At 42.6% G+C, this 13,966-nt stretch overlaps 2 non-coding genes across 2 annotated transcripts; one reads left to right on the plus strand and one right to left on the minus strand.

Annotated features, from left to right (window-relative positions):
- Positions 1 to 942: 942 nt before the first annotated feature.
- Positions 943 to 1,013, plus strand: TRNAA-UGC (transfer RNA alanine (anticodon UGC)). Its single transcript has one exon. It is a non-coding gene; the product is annotated as a tRNA-Ala (tRNA).
- A 3,219-nt stretch (positions 1,014 to 4,232) lies between these two features.
- TRNAA-AGC (transfer RNA alanine (anticodon AGC)) lies at positions 4,233 to 4,304 on the minus strand. Its single transcript has one exon. It is a non-coding gene; the product is annotated as a tRNA-Ala (tRNA).
- Between the last annotated feature and the right edge of the window lie 9,662 nt (positions 4,305 to 13,966).

Below are 13,966 nucleotides of genomic sequence, written 5' to 3' on the forward strand. Positions count from 1 at the left end.
GAGGGAAGGCGGGAAACTGAGGCATGGCCAGGCGCAAGTGGAAACCGCGGCCTGGCTCCGGGACTTCCTGGCGGGATCTTCCGCCGCAGGGAGAATCCAGAGCGCAGGGACCCCAGAAGCTGGAGCGCTCCCACCCAGCGACGACCGGGGTCTCATGGTCCTCGCGGATCTGTGCCGCGCATAAACTCAGTAAAATCAACCAATGCGTTTCAGACCTGCAACTTCTTAGACCCGACGGCCCGGAAGTCCCCGCTCTGAGCCTGAACAGATGCCGGCGGGGTACTTACCTGGCGGCGCGCGCTCCACCTAAGCATCGCCATCCCCGCTGAGGCCCAGAAAGGTCCTCGCGCGCGCCCCTTGGCCTGTATTCACCTCGCCGAGCGCTGCTCCGACTCCTGGAGCCACCGAATTTTTTTTTTTTTTTTTTTAATCAAAGGTTCGTGTACTTCGTGTCAGCCGCTGTATCTTCGCCAGAGCACGTGCCATACTGTCCTGAGCTTACCTGTTTGTATATCTCTCAATCCTCCTGTCCCCCCGCACACTTCTGCACAGTATTACCTGCCCCGAACTGAGTACACCTGGAGTTTGTTCTCTCTGCTCTTTCCCGAGTGGCTGCCCTGCGCCAGGCTCTGTGTGAGCGGCTGGCGGTGGGGTGATGAGGAAAAGTCACAGCTTCCGCCCGGCTGAAGTCACCCGACTTGGAGAATGAAGCAAATGCAATCAAATGGCATAAATCTGCAAATATATAAAGCGTGCTGAAGGACATTAAAGGGAAGTGCAGGGAACTAGCGCTGGTGTTACTTAATATGCATTTGTTACATCGACTGATTGTGTTTCTGTGACTGAGGATTGGAAACATCGGTGGACTTGTAGACGCACGCTCCATCGCTTAGGCAGAACTATTAGTCGACAACTGAGGTGAAAAAAGCGCGTGTGCATCGTGGGGATGTAGCGCAGTGGTAGAGTGCATGCTTTGCATGTGTGAGGCCCAGGTTCAATCCCTGGCATCTCCACTTCCAGGAGCCTGAACCGGGAATTCTGATTTGCTTATCCTTTAATTAACCCTTGGCAGACCCTTCAATTACTAAAGTTAAGGAGAGAAAAGATTTTCCCTCCAGCCAAAGTTCTTACTAGACTCAGAATTAAATGGATTTGAGACACATTAACAGGGCAAGTAAAGGGAGTTTTATTGCCTGCGCACAGAGGCCTAATAATGAAGTTGAGACCGATTTTAGACAAAAAAATAAAGTTGTGAGAACTTGACAATAAAAAAAAGTAGATCCTTAGGAACTTTATTTAGTAAGGGATTTTAAGTGGAGTTTGGTCTGAGGTAGATTTAATTAAAAAATAATTTAATTTAAAAAAGTTAACCAGGTTTGTTTATACAGCTGTCTCAATTTTAAATTTCCTGTCTCTGGTGATAAGGATGTCTTTTACTTCTCAGTACAGGGAGGGGACCTTTCAAATGAGAGACTTATTTCCTGCTTTCAGGGGGATGGAGGAGGATGTGAGTTCTTTGCACCTACTGTTTCCGGAGTAGCTTCCATAAAAATAATTACTATGCCATAGAGGTCCATTTTGGGACAGCCTGCCCTGGGCCCTACAGTAATGAAATAAATAAGGCTATTGGGGGCACTTAAAGTTAAGTGTAGGAAATTACTGGAATGTTACAATATTGCCAAATTCCTCCACTTAAAAAAATATAAAGCTAATATATCCGAATCATGTAAATACTTTAGAACATCTTTAAATCTCATCTCAGATTAAGAAATAATTATAAAATCTTCCTCTAAAGCAAGTCTCTGAATGGCGTTTATGTGCAGGCAGACATCTGTTGACTGAAGGTGGTGAATCAAGAACTACAGAGAGTTCTTTCTGGTCAAGATGAGCCTACACTTCTTTTCTTGCCTATTTGGATCATCCTGTCTTGATAGTTAGACTGTGAGCTTCATATCAGGAACTGTCTGAGCAATTTACTTTAAAATACCTTTTCTTTCTATCCTGGTCTTTTACCAAATGCTATGTTTGTTGACAGTCATACATACAACCTATTGTAAGCCAAATTTTCAACTCCCTGCTGAATAGGACACAGTCTTAAACAAAAAGCTCTGCATATTGGGTTAAATTTTTTTTTCTTTGACCAAAGATTGGAGACAGAACACATAGAGTTGAGAGGATATAATAGGTAGGAAAGCTTAAAATGGTCATGGATGGGTTCCCTGGTCCATCCTACTTATCTCTCCTTTATGTCTCCCCCAGCGAGGGATAAGACACAGCAAATCTTCTAGCTGCACATCTGTCCGTTCATTCATGGCTTATTTCATTCCCCTTGGCATGCCACTGTTTTCACTTTCCAGCTTCCTTCCTCTTCCTGGCACAGTCATCTCTAAGAAGCTATATAGAGATGCCAGTGATCAGGAGATTCAGTAGTACCTATCAGGGGGATGTGGTTGGCCTTGGAGTGAAGGCATCCTCTTGGAGGACCAACACTGGACCCCACAGCAGTTCCTTTTCCCATTTTCCCCGTCAAAGGTCAAGGCATTACCTGAATTCTGTAAACAAAATAAGGCTTTGGGCTTTGTCTCTTTAGCTATTCTGAAAATAGAACAGTTAAATACAGACTCATATGCCTTTTTACTGACTATAGATGTATCATTCCATGTGGTAGCTGGCCCAGCAGGCTACATGCTGATACTCAGTAGGCTTCTGTTCGATGCAGGGGCCTCCATGTATTTAATTTACCCTTTTGCATGAGTCTTCAATATGTATTTACTCAAGATCCTGTCTGATATCACATGATGAAAGTTTTCTCCCTTTTGGTTCTAGGAAAGAAATCTATTTTCAATTACTCTCCCGTAATTTTCTTTTCCATAGACCACACTTGCTTTGGCATAATAGCTACTGACCTAAGGAATGTTATAACGAACAAACTGAGCACTGATGCCACACTGGCCATTCATACTCATGGCTGTTCTTGTGTTCTGTGACATATAAACATTGAACATTTACAAGTAACTTAGATGTAAGATAACTCAGTACCACCTTTCTTTATCTAGTCTGAAGGAGAAGTGCAGAAGCTGACATGAAACCACATTGCTTCCAAGGCTAGGACCTCATATGCAGTTCCACCAGCTATGGTGGGAGGGAAGAATAATGCATAGGTACATACTCAACTTGGTCATTTATCTTGCAGTAACACCCTAATCTTTGCTGTAGGGGAGCCCTTCATTTTAACTTCCCTTCTTCCCAACTTCCTTTTGAAGCCAACTGCTTTTAAATTATATGGACTATAAAGTATGCATAAGCCTAGGTAGGATGGATTCTCATGGAGGGTAGAACAGGACTTCCTCAATCACAAGAACTGGTTCTGAAGGAAAAAAACATCTCATTCAAGAGGGGGCTGGATACACCAACTTGCTCTTCATATTTGTTCCACTCTGTCTGCCCTTCCAGGAGGCAAAGGAGTCATTATGATGATTTTATGGCTGATATTTTGGTTCTGTTATTTCATAATAATTACCAACATGACCTAGTTTTAATAACAACAATCCCAAAACTCTTTCTTCCCTGTTAAATACACAGTAAATTAGCTGCCCCACCATCACTTTCATCATCACCATCACTTCATTATCATATCATGTGTTGGCACACACAACACAAGGAGCACAGTCCATAAGGTTAGAAAAAGTGATAAATTATAATATGTCAAAATTAAGTATTTATTTTAATTTTAACCTTTAGTTATAAAGAAACTAAAGATTGTTAAATGTTTAGGATACCTTAGAAGCAAAAGATACCTTAGCAAAAATTAACACATCAATACATGTGATGATTAACTTTTCTGACAATTTCATTGGGCCATCAGCGCCCAGGTGTCCAATTAAACACTATCTCTGGATATGTCTGTGGCTGTTTCCAGAAGAGGTTATCATTTGAATTGGTAGACTGAGTAAAGCAGACAGGCCTCCCTGATATGAGGGGATCCAATGCTATTCCACCTCCAGTGTGTTCTGTGCCCCAAGAACTTTGCAAAATTCAAAAGACAGTAATGAAACCAAGGCTCTGTTATTTTGTGTTGTATAGGATCCAGGACATGTGTAGTGGCGGCTCGGTTCTTCATGCAGACATTCGGTGTTAGTACAGCAATACAGGCAGGTGGAAAACGGAATGAGAGAAGAGACCGGTTTTAACAGGGAAGTGTCTGATCACAAGCACATAACTCTCAAAACCGATGGAGGTGCCGGGGATTGAACCCGGGACCTCGTACATGCTAAGCACGCGCTCTACCACTGAGCTACACCCCCAGCCGTGAGGCGGGTCCTTTGGATTCCTTTCGTGATTTATAAGCATTATTTCTTCGCCTCTTAAAGATTTAGTAAATTGCAGAGAAAATGTGAATGCAAACCTCCTGTGCAAAACAGGCTGCGCAGCAGCTTCAAAAGAAGCAAAACAAAACAAAACAAAAGCCCCCCAAAGCCACAGAATGAGATTCCAAAGGAAGGAGGTTGAAAAGAGACCGTGTGTGGTCTTGCTCCTGGTGCTTCATTTCCTGCTTTCTGCAAAAGCGAGAAGCCCCCCCTCCCCCCCAGGCCTCAGCAGGTGCCTGGCGGTCCATGCTGTGCCGGCTCGTGGGGGTTGGGGGGCTGCTGCTCAGCCTAAAGGTGGACTGGGCTCTGCTTCCCCACCGCCGACCGGTGGCGACCCTGGGACTGAGAAGGATTACTGTCTCTTTGCAAGGTTTTGGGGGGGAGCTTCTTGTATTTTAAAGAGCTGGCCTGTCCAACCAATGCTGGGCATTGGGATTTCTCTGGAGCCTCCAGGGCAGTCTCTCTTGCTCTGCCTCTGAAACAATTTCAGACTTATTAAAAATTAAAAAATAAATAAATTATTTGGGAAAAAATAAAAATAGTACAAAAATGCCCCTATGCCTTTTACCCAGATTGAGCTACTGTTTTTATCTTGCTCCACTTGCTTTAATGTTTGCTTGCTCTTCTCTCTGGAGAGTGGGTCAACAGTGCGTCCTGTTCAGGTCTCCTCACGTGCTTCGCTGCAGAACCTTGGTTTAGTTAGGAAGGCCAGGAAGCGTAACACTGGCACCGCAGCCCACTTCATCCACCGTGCGCATGCCGATTTGACCAGCTGCCTCGACATCCCCTCTGATGCAGCGCCTAGTCTGGGGTTGGGATTGCATTTAGTTGGCCTTTCTTTTTAGTTTTCTTTAATCTGGAACATTTCCACAACCTCTTTTATTTTTATTTTTATTTTTATTATTTTGTCTTTTATGACATTAACATGCCATTTGAAGCCTTTCTTTTTTTTTTTTTTTTTTTTTTTTAATAGAACGTTTTTCACTTTGAGTCTGACTGTAGTTTTCTCATGAATACATTCAGGTCATGCATTTCCCACCAGAATACTACATAGCTGGTGTTGTGTAATGATCATATCTGGAGACTGTGCCTCCCATTGGGAGGTTCATTTTGATCACTTGGTTTGTGGGGCAACAATTTAAGGCTTCAAATATCCTGCTCCTCAACAAAATTTACCCCTAGATTTAACATCAACTGTCTGGGCTGATCTTGATTATGATGGCTTCAAAATGAGAATTTCCGACTCCAGTCCTCCTATCACATGTCCACTCAGTTTTTGGCTGCTGCCAAGCAAGAGTCTCTGCTTTCCCCTGTTAATTTCTTAATTTATCAAATTATTATTTGTATGGATTCCTATTTTTTCAGTAGTTTATAATTGATTGTAATAGTTAATTATTTTGGTGCTCAAATAGCCCCAGATTTGACCGGTAGGACTCCCTTCACCCTGGCCCTTGTCATTGACCTCAGCAGCTCTCCTCCCACTCTCCTAGAGTCTGCCCTCATATTCAGTAGGTAAATACCCAGCATTGGATGCCAACAGGAATGGAAGAGACAGCTGATCATCCAGATGAGAATTTAGGCTGGGGCGTTTGTTTTCTCTTAACTGATTCTCCCCTCACTTCCAACTCCCACAGTGTGATGTACCCTTTGCAAAACAAAAAATCACAAATATAATGTTAAGTGAAAGAAACCAACATAGTGTGTAATTCTATTTGTATGAAATGTAAAAACTGCTGAAACTAATGGATGGTACAGGAAGTCAAGTTAGTTGCCCTCTTGTGGGCAGTGGCTGGAAGCCCCAGGAGGAAGCTTCTGGGGTGCTAGCAGTGTTCTGTTTCTCATCTGAGTGGTGGGCTCACTTTATGAAAAATCACCAAGGATTATTTGTGCACATTTTCTGTATGTTAGTTATATTTCAATGTAAAGTTTTCAAAAACAAAACACAATGTGCTGGGAGATCTGTTATTTCAGTCACTGAGAGGTTTCTCTCCCTGTTTCTGCCCTGATTCATCTCTAGAACAGATTTCCCTTCCAAGATACATGGTATCATGATTCACCCTAAAATAAAAGAAAAGAGAAATTCATCATTGTTTCTTGCACTTAGATACACTCTATATTGGCTAAGCTAATACAGTACATCCAGATGCACCATCAAGGTTCCACAGGAATATTTTTTACCTGGGGAACTATTTTTTTTAGAAGTTATTTTCAGAATATTAGAGATTCATATGTAATCTGAATGCCTGATTTAGTTGAGTTCCTCTTTTTTCTCTTTCTATTCTTTCCCTTCTGTCTTTCACACAGATAAAGCAATGAGAAGTGATGTCTGGATCATTTTATTGGGATTACTTCTTCCTAAAATACTCTCAAAATCAACGGTGGAGACTTGCATCTGTCCACTTGCAGCAAGCTCTGGGGATGCCCAACACCACCATTAAGACCAGTGTTGACTTGGCTTGATCGTAGTTCCACACCATGCGCAGAGTACTGTTGTATAGAAAATACTTCTTCCTATTCAGTCTATATTCATTCTAAATTCTGTGCTCAGTGAGGTTTTCTTTTCATCTTTAAACTAACATGTTCTTTAATGAAGTAAAGAATGTTTTCAAATGTATATGTGGACCCATAAGGAAAGTACCATATATTTAACTCAATGAAACAACACTGTGTAGAATGTATCTTTTTTTAAAAAATTAGTTTCAGAGGTAGAGTACAGTGATTCATCAGTTGCATATAACACCCAGTGCTCATTCCATCACGTGCCCTCCTTCATGCCCATCACCCAGTTACCCTATCCCCCATCCACCTCCCCTCCAGCAACCCTCAGTTTGTTTCCTAGAGTTCTGTGTCTCTCATGATTTGCCTCCCTCTGTTTTCACCTTATTTTATTTTTCCTTACCGTTCCCTATGTTTATCTGTTTTGTTTCTTAAATTCCATATATGAGTGAGATTATATGGTGTGTGTCTTTCCCGGACTGACTTATTTTGTTTAGCATAATACTTTCTAGTTCCATCCACATTATCACAAATGGCAAGATTTCATTCTTTGTGACAACTGAGTAATATTTTATTGCATATATGCCACATCTTCTTTATCCATTCATCTGTTGATGGACATCTGGGCTCTTTCCATAGTTTGGCTATTGTGGAGATTGCTGCTATAAACACTGGAGTGCAGGTGCCCTTAGGATCATTATGCTTGTAACATTTGGATAAATCCCTAGTAGTGTAATTGCTGGGTCTTAGGGTAGCTCTATTTTTAACTTTTTGAGGAACCTCCATACTGTTTTCAGTGATTTAAGAAAGATTTTAGGAAAACACAAAACAGGCCTAAGGAGCAAATTAGTGACATCCCTTTACCCTTTCCAAAGGCCATGCTGGGCAATTCTACTTTCTGGATGAGAAAATCCAACAAAATTACTGTTAGACAGACATTTCTTCAGGAGCAAAACACCATTTGGATTTTGCAAAAGAGAAAATTGGCTTGAGGAGAAAACGAAAACAGCATTACCTACTTGCTCACAGAGCCCTGCAGTCTTTCCTATCAGCGTTTGAAATGGCCTTGGAGACTTCTTAGCTATCTGGCTTGGACATATTATTTAATCTCTCTAAATTTCAATTTCTTGACATGTAAGCTAGAAAAGATAATACTTGTATTTCAGGATTGTTGTGAAGTTTAAAAAAAGAAATGCATATAACTTGCTTTCACTGGGGCCTGGAACAGAATGTGCCTCTAATACCTGGTGGCTATTATTATTTCGTTGTTGGTAATAAGTTGGGTTTCTCAACGTGGAGGAATCCATTCATATCCCTTTGATCAGTACTATCGTTCTAGCTCAGGAACTTCCCATGTGCCTGGGCCTCTACGTTGTTCATACTTTATTGGGATCTCTGAGGGCACCAAGGGAATCACAGGGAAATAAGCGATCCCTTTGTGAAATTGTTTCACAGAAAAATGTTCTTTAAACACAAGTATGGTCTGTATAAGAGGCTCCCTGCTATTAGAGAGATGAAGGATTCAGGTCCTTTTTTGGGGAAGGGAGATTTTTGTTAACTATGAAAGTAGAAATTTCCAAAACCTATTTTAGGTAAAATTGCTTTTTTGGGATTTGGAATCAGAGAAGGTAAGAAAGAAAAAGCTATGGGAATGGCAAGATAGTGTTTAGGAAAGGCTGAGGATGAAAATGAGTGACAGCACCATGCCCAAATACTCTGTTGTTTAGTGGAAGAACTCACATGCTCACAGTATTTAGAGTGAAAAGAGCAGAGACAAAAAAAAAAAAAAAAAAAAAAAAAAAAAAAAAAAAAAAGAGGGTTAAGTACCAGATTTAAGGCTTAAAATTAGATGCTGTGCCTGCTTGCAGAAAGCACCTTTGTAAAGTTTTCCCTGAAGTAAAAATAGTTAAGAACATGGAACATATGAAGCAAGCTGTGACAGATGAACATGACCACAGGTCATTTGCACCTCCTCCTGTCAGGGAGTGGAGTCTAATACATTCCTCTAAACCTCAAATCTAAGCTGCTCTGACAGTGGAATATGAGGTGATGTTGTGCCACTTCCAAGCTTGGTCTCAAGAAACCTTATAGCATCGGCCCTCACTTTCCTGGAATAGAGAGAGAAGAGAAGGTACAGCCCACTTGAGGGCTGTCCATACTGCTACACCATAGAATTGTGAGAAATTAAGTGGGTATTGTTTAAACGCCCTGAGTTTCAGGGTGGTTTATTACACAGCCTCAGAAGATTTATAAAAGATGGTAGAGATGTAGGATCAAGTAAGAAATTCTGAAGTGTGTATAATTAGAGCCCAGGAATAAAAGAAGAGAAAAATGTAGGTGAGGTAATTTTTAAAAACATAATATCTGAGAATTTCCCAGAACTGGAGAAGAATTTTCACGCAGAAAATTCAGAAAGCACAATGTATCACAAGCAAGGTAACATGAACAACTATAACTTTACACCTTCTGCTGAAAGTGTTACTCCAAAGAGAAGGTCTGAAATTACCCAAATAAAATGGACAGATCTTCTGCAAAGGAGGAACAATTAGGATGTTAACAAAAACCTTAATTTCCATGATATGATCCAGGAAAAGAGATATCTATTTTAGAAGTATTGAAATAAAATAATTGTCAATCTAGACTTGTGTACTCATCAAACTAATCTCCAAGAATGGGAGCTTCTTTTTTTTTTTTTTACTACCATTTATAAATAAAGACTTATTTTTTTATTTAAGAGAGAGGGCAGGGGAAGGGCAGGGGGAGAGAAAGAGAACTCCTAGCAGACTCCACACTCAGAGCATGGAGCTGGAGATGGGGCTCAACCTCCTCACCCTGAGATCACAACCTGAGCTAAAATAGAGACTGACACTTAACCAATTGAGCCACCCAAGTGCCCCTAACTAAAATTCTTAATATTAGCTAATACCTAATCAAGTTCAATTTTCTCAGTTTTGTAAAAACGACTTTTTATAGTTGATTTGTTTGATTCATAATCCAAAAAAGGTCCATTCGTTGCTTTTGGTTGATATAATTTCTTAAAATTTTCACCATGTAACGGAGCCTCTTTTATTTATTTTTTATGCCATTTACTTGTTTATGCAACTGGGTGATCTGTCTTATAGAATTTCTTATGTTCTGAGTTTGGTTGATTTTATCCTTGTGGTATCACTTACTGTGTTTCCTTACTCTCCATATCTTTGTAAACTGGTAGTTAGACATCAAAGTTTTGCTAGATTCATGTTCAGTTGTTCTAGGCTAGAATACGTTATAAGTTTCACTATGTATGGGATGCCTGGGTAGCTCAGTCGCTGAGTGTCTGACTTTGGCTCAGGTCATGATCCCAGGGTCCTGGGCTCAGGTAATGATCTCAGTGTCCCGCTCCCTACTCAGCGGGGGGTTTGCTTCTCCTTCTCCTCCTGCCTCTCCCCCTGCTCATGCTTGTTCTCTCTCTCTCTCAAATAATTAAAATCTTTTTTAAAAAGTTTTACTATGTATTTCCTCCAGTATCACATCAGGTGGCATATAACTAAGGTGTTTCCATATATAATTATGGTAAGATGGGACCCCTGCCTTCTGGGGAGCATTGGACAGAAACTGTAAACACACAAACAAACAAACAACTTTGTTAATCGAAAAGGGAAATTTCCAACTCAAAATTTGTATTGAGAAATAGTTTGAAGTCACTGGTACAAAATTAGATTTCTTTGGAACTGTGAAGAGGGAACACACAAGAAGTGAACATAAGAGATTTGAACAGCAAATGGGAGTCCTGACTCGAAGCTTAAGGGAAAAATCATAACCTACCTCATTCAAAAAGATAGTTTGACTCACTGACTGAATAACTGTTTAGTCCTTTAACCCATGCATTGCAGGTGAGTTTCCCCTGGTGGGTGGGTGTGCGCTGGAGGTGGGTTTGGGAAATTCAGGAAAGGAAAAGGACAGAGAGAGAGGAGGGTCTCTCATGCCAAAGCTAGCGACAGGAGAGGTTTCCCAGGAAGGAAGAATCTTCTTGGCAAGCAAGACCCTCCGGTCTTCCCATGTCTCTCCGAAATCCTGCACTAAATGGAGAAAAGCGAACGACGCCTGCTGGATGACGCTGTTTCCCGGAGTGGTCAGGCTGGGCCTCCTCTGGGGAACACGAAGGTGGGGGCGGGCTGGGGCTGTGCGGAGGAGGTGGCCTGCCCGGGTGGCCGCCGCGCCCCGCCCCTGGCCGGCTGCTCCCTGGGGCCCCGATGTCCCCACCGCACCAGCCCCTCGCAGTCAGTCTTGCAGAAACGCCAGCGAACTCCCGCGCTCCGCGGTCTTGTCCCGGCGCTGGCGTCAGTGCCCAAGGTCTCCGGGGTCGCTGCGCGCCAAGCTCCGGGGAAGCGAGCGGGAGGGAGGTGCAGGCGCGTCCCCGCAGGCTGATGTATTTCAGGGACAGATACGGGGGTTTGTAGCCCTTCCCCGGAGCTGCGGGCACGTCCGAGGGGGCGCGGCTCCGGCCAATCCGCTCGCGCTCGCGCTCGCGCCTGGCAGGTGTATGCACTCAATGCCTCAGCCGCTGGGTGCACCTGCTCCTCCAGGATGCGCTGCTGTGAAGGGACCTGGGGGTGCGGTCCCGAGAATCCAGTCGACACCAGTTCCGAGCAAACACATCTGCGTGGATCACTGCCCGCCCCGCTGCGGGGTGAAGGTGCGACGGCACGAGATCTACATCCGACGAGGTAGTCGAGTGGCGAAGGCGATGGATCGCTAATCCATTGTGCTTGGCGCGCGTGGATTCTATTCCTACCTTCGTCGAGAGGTTTTCCTTGAACTCCGCTGCTTCCTCAGAATCACAAGGCCCACTAGCGATCATAGTGGGTCCTCTGACTCCTCTTTACTTTCATCATCTGAGACGAGAGCCTTCAGGGCAGGTAAGATATTTATACTCAATAACGGAGGCTCCAGGTCTCCAGAAGAAGCAACTGAATAGTTGAGGGATATAGGAAAACATTGCCTAATTTAAATAATAAAGTCACCCACAGACTAAGTTGTTTATATTGTATTTGGCATGATAGTTTCAGCCGGATTTTAACTGTAATGCAATTTTCAACACATTTGCTAATTTAAAGTGTCCCCTTGCCCCCAAAATGTAATTTTGAATGTGTTCATCTGTAAAGTTGCAACATACATTTTTAGAAATAAGTTTGCTATGTCCTAGGATATATGCATTTATACACAGGGCCAAATTACCAACCAAAGGAATTTTATCAGTCTATACTCCCAGCCAATAATGACTGAAGTCCTTGCTCTCTGCACTCTCCTCAATATGGTATGTTGTCAACTTTCAGTTCTCTGTTCATTTAGCAGGTGAAAGTGATATTGCCGTACAATTTAACTTCCATTTCCCTTATTACAACAGAATACCTCCTACATTTATAAAAAATATATATAATTGTTTTTAATTTATCTGAATTTTTATTTTTTTTAAGCTGAGAGCAATATTTGAAGCATGATCTCTGGGCTGCTTCAAATGCTTGTTGTGAATGAAGAATTCTGGGCCTCACTCTTGATCTATTAAATTACGATCCCAAGGAGTACGCTTTTGAATCTGTGATTTAATAAAGCATTCAGATGTTTCTTCCATTGGCCTTAAAGCCTTGTATCTGGCTCAGGTATCTACATGTCACATCTAACCACCCAGGATTCTTTTTATTTTTGTAAACGTTCAGCCCAGGAAAGCTGCTCCTGTCTTCAATCTTCCCAGCTACATCTCTCCTATTTTGTACAGATTTTTTAAAAAATATTTTATTTATTTATTCATGAGAGACACAGAGGGAGGCAGAGACACAGCAGAGGGAAAAGCAGGCTCCGTGCAGGGAGCCCAATGTGGAACTCGATCCCAAGATCCCGGGATCATGCCCTGGGCCAAAGGCAGACACTCAACCACTGAGCCACCCAGGTACCCCTATTTTGTACAGATTTTAAAAGCTGTTTTCATATCCTCAGACAATTAACTACTATTAATTCATTCACTCCACTCTGTCCTTCTCTGCATAGCTGATTGCATCTTCAAATCCTGAGTTAAGTCTCTTCTCTGGAAAACACATTTTCCCAGGATGTGTCTGTAAGTTCTTTGAGGGAACTATCAGAGAAAAATCGCACCAGATGGCGTTAAACAGGCTTGTTAAGACTATTGCAGTAAAAGACAGAGATTAAACTTGACTTGGAATACAACTGGGGCGGCTAGGGATTTACAGCCAAGGGCAGGGAAAGAGAATCACTGGATGAGAAATTGCTAAAAACAAAAACACAAAAAAACTTGATTAAATATTTAGTGGAGTAGAAGGAACTTGATTGGATATGAAGGGTAGGGGTTTCCCACCTAAACTGACTTAGCAGGATTCTTGCCAAAAGTGGCCTCCATAGGATTCTTAAACTGGGCTTGTCAGGCCAAGGATGGCACCTAGTTCAGAAGAACCTCACTAGTTTGGTCAAGGAGGGAGTCTTTGTGAATACCCATAGACATTCCCTCAGCTTCCTAAAGGCATAGGAGAGCCATGGAGCATGTGAGTTGCTAGCAGAGGTATCCACGTGCTCCCTCAGCTTCCATCATGTGTCTGGCTGGTTCTATTTCCCTGTGGCAGCTGCTCTGTGGCCTTCTCCCCAGTCCTGGGTCACTTGGGTGCAGGCACTCCTCCACCCAGGCCTTTTCATTACCTTCATTTAGAGGGTTGGAATAAAGTCTGAATTAGTGGATTTAAGGTAGGACAAGTGAATCCTTGATGATAATGATTACATCATTTAATTATTTCAATATTTAAGAAGTATTTCTTCCTTCTGTTACTGTCACTTCATAAAGTTCTGGGAGAGTGGTTGGAAGTCTGTGGGCCATTTGTGGTATTGAGTTTCTTTTGGTTAGGATGCCAGTACTGCATGGTTGAGAGAGAACCACAGGCTGGAGGTGGTGCCAGTTGGAAGGACTGCAGGTATAGACTTCCCACATGGGGAAAGCCATCAGGCCATTTCAGAAGAGAGAAGATATTTTGGGGGGGACCTCATCACACTAGCATCAACAAAGTGGAAAGAAGGCAGGATCTCACCTGCTGTGATGACACCCCAAGCAGAAGAGGTTATTT

This window comes from Canis lupus, chromosome 37, assembly GCF_048164855.1.
Source record: "Canis lupus baileyi chromosome 37, mCanLup2.hap1, whole genome shotgun sequence".
Lineage (NCBI taxonomy): Eukaryota > Metazoa > Chordata > Mammalia > Carnivora > Canidae > Canis > Canis lupus.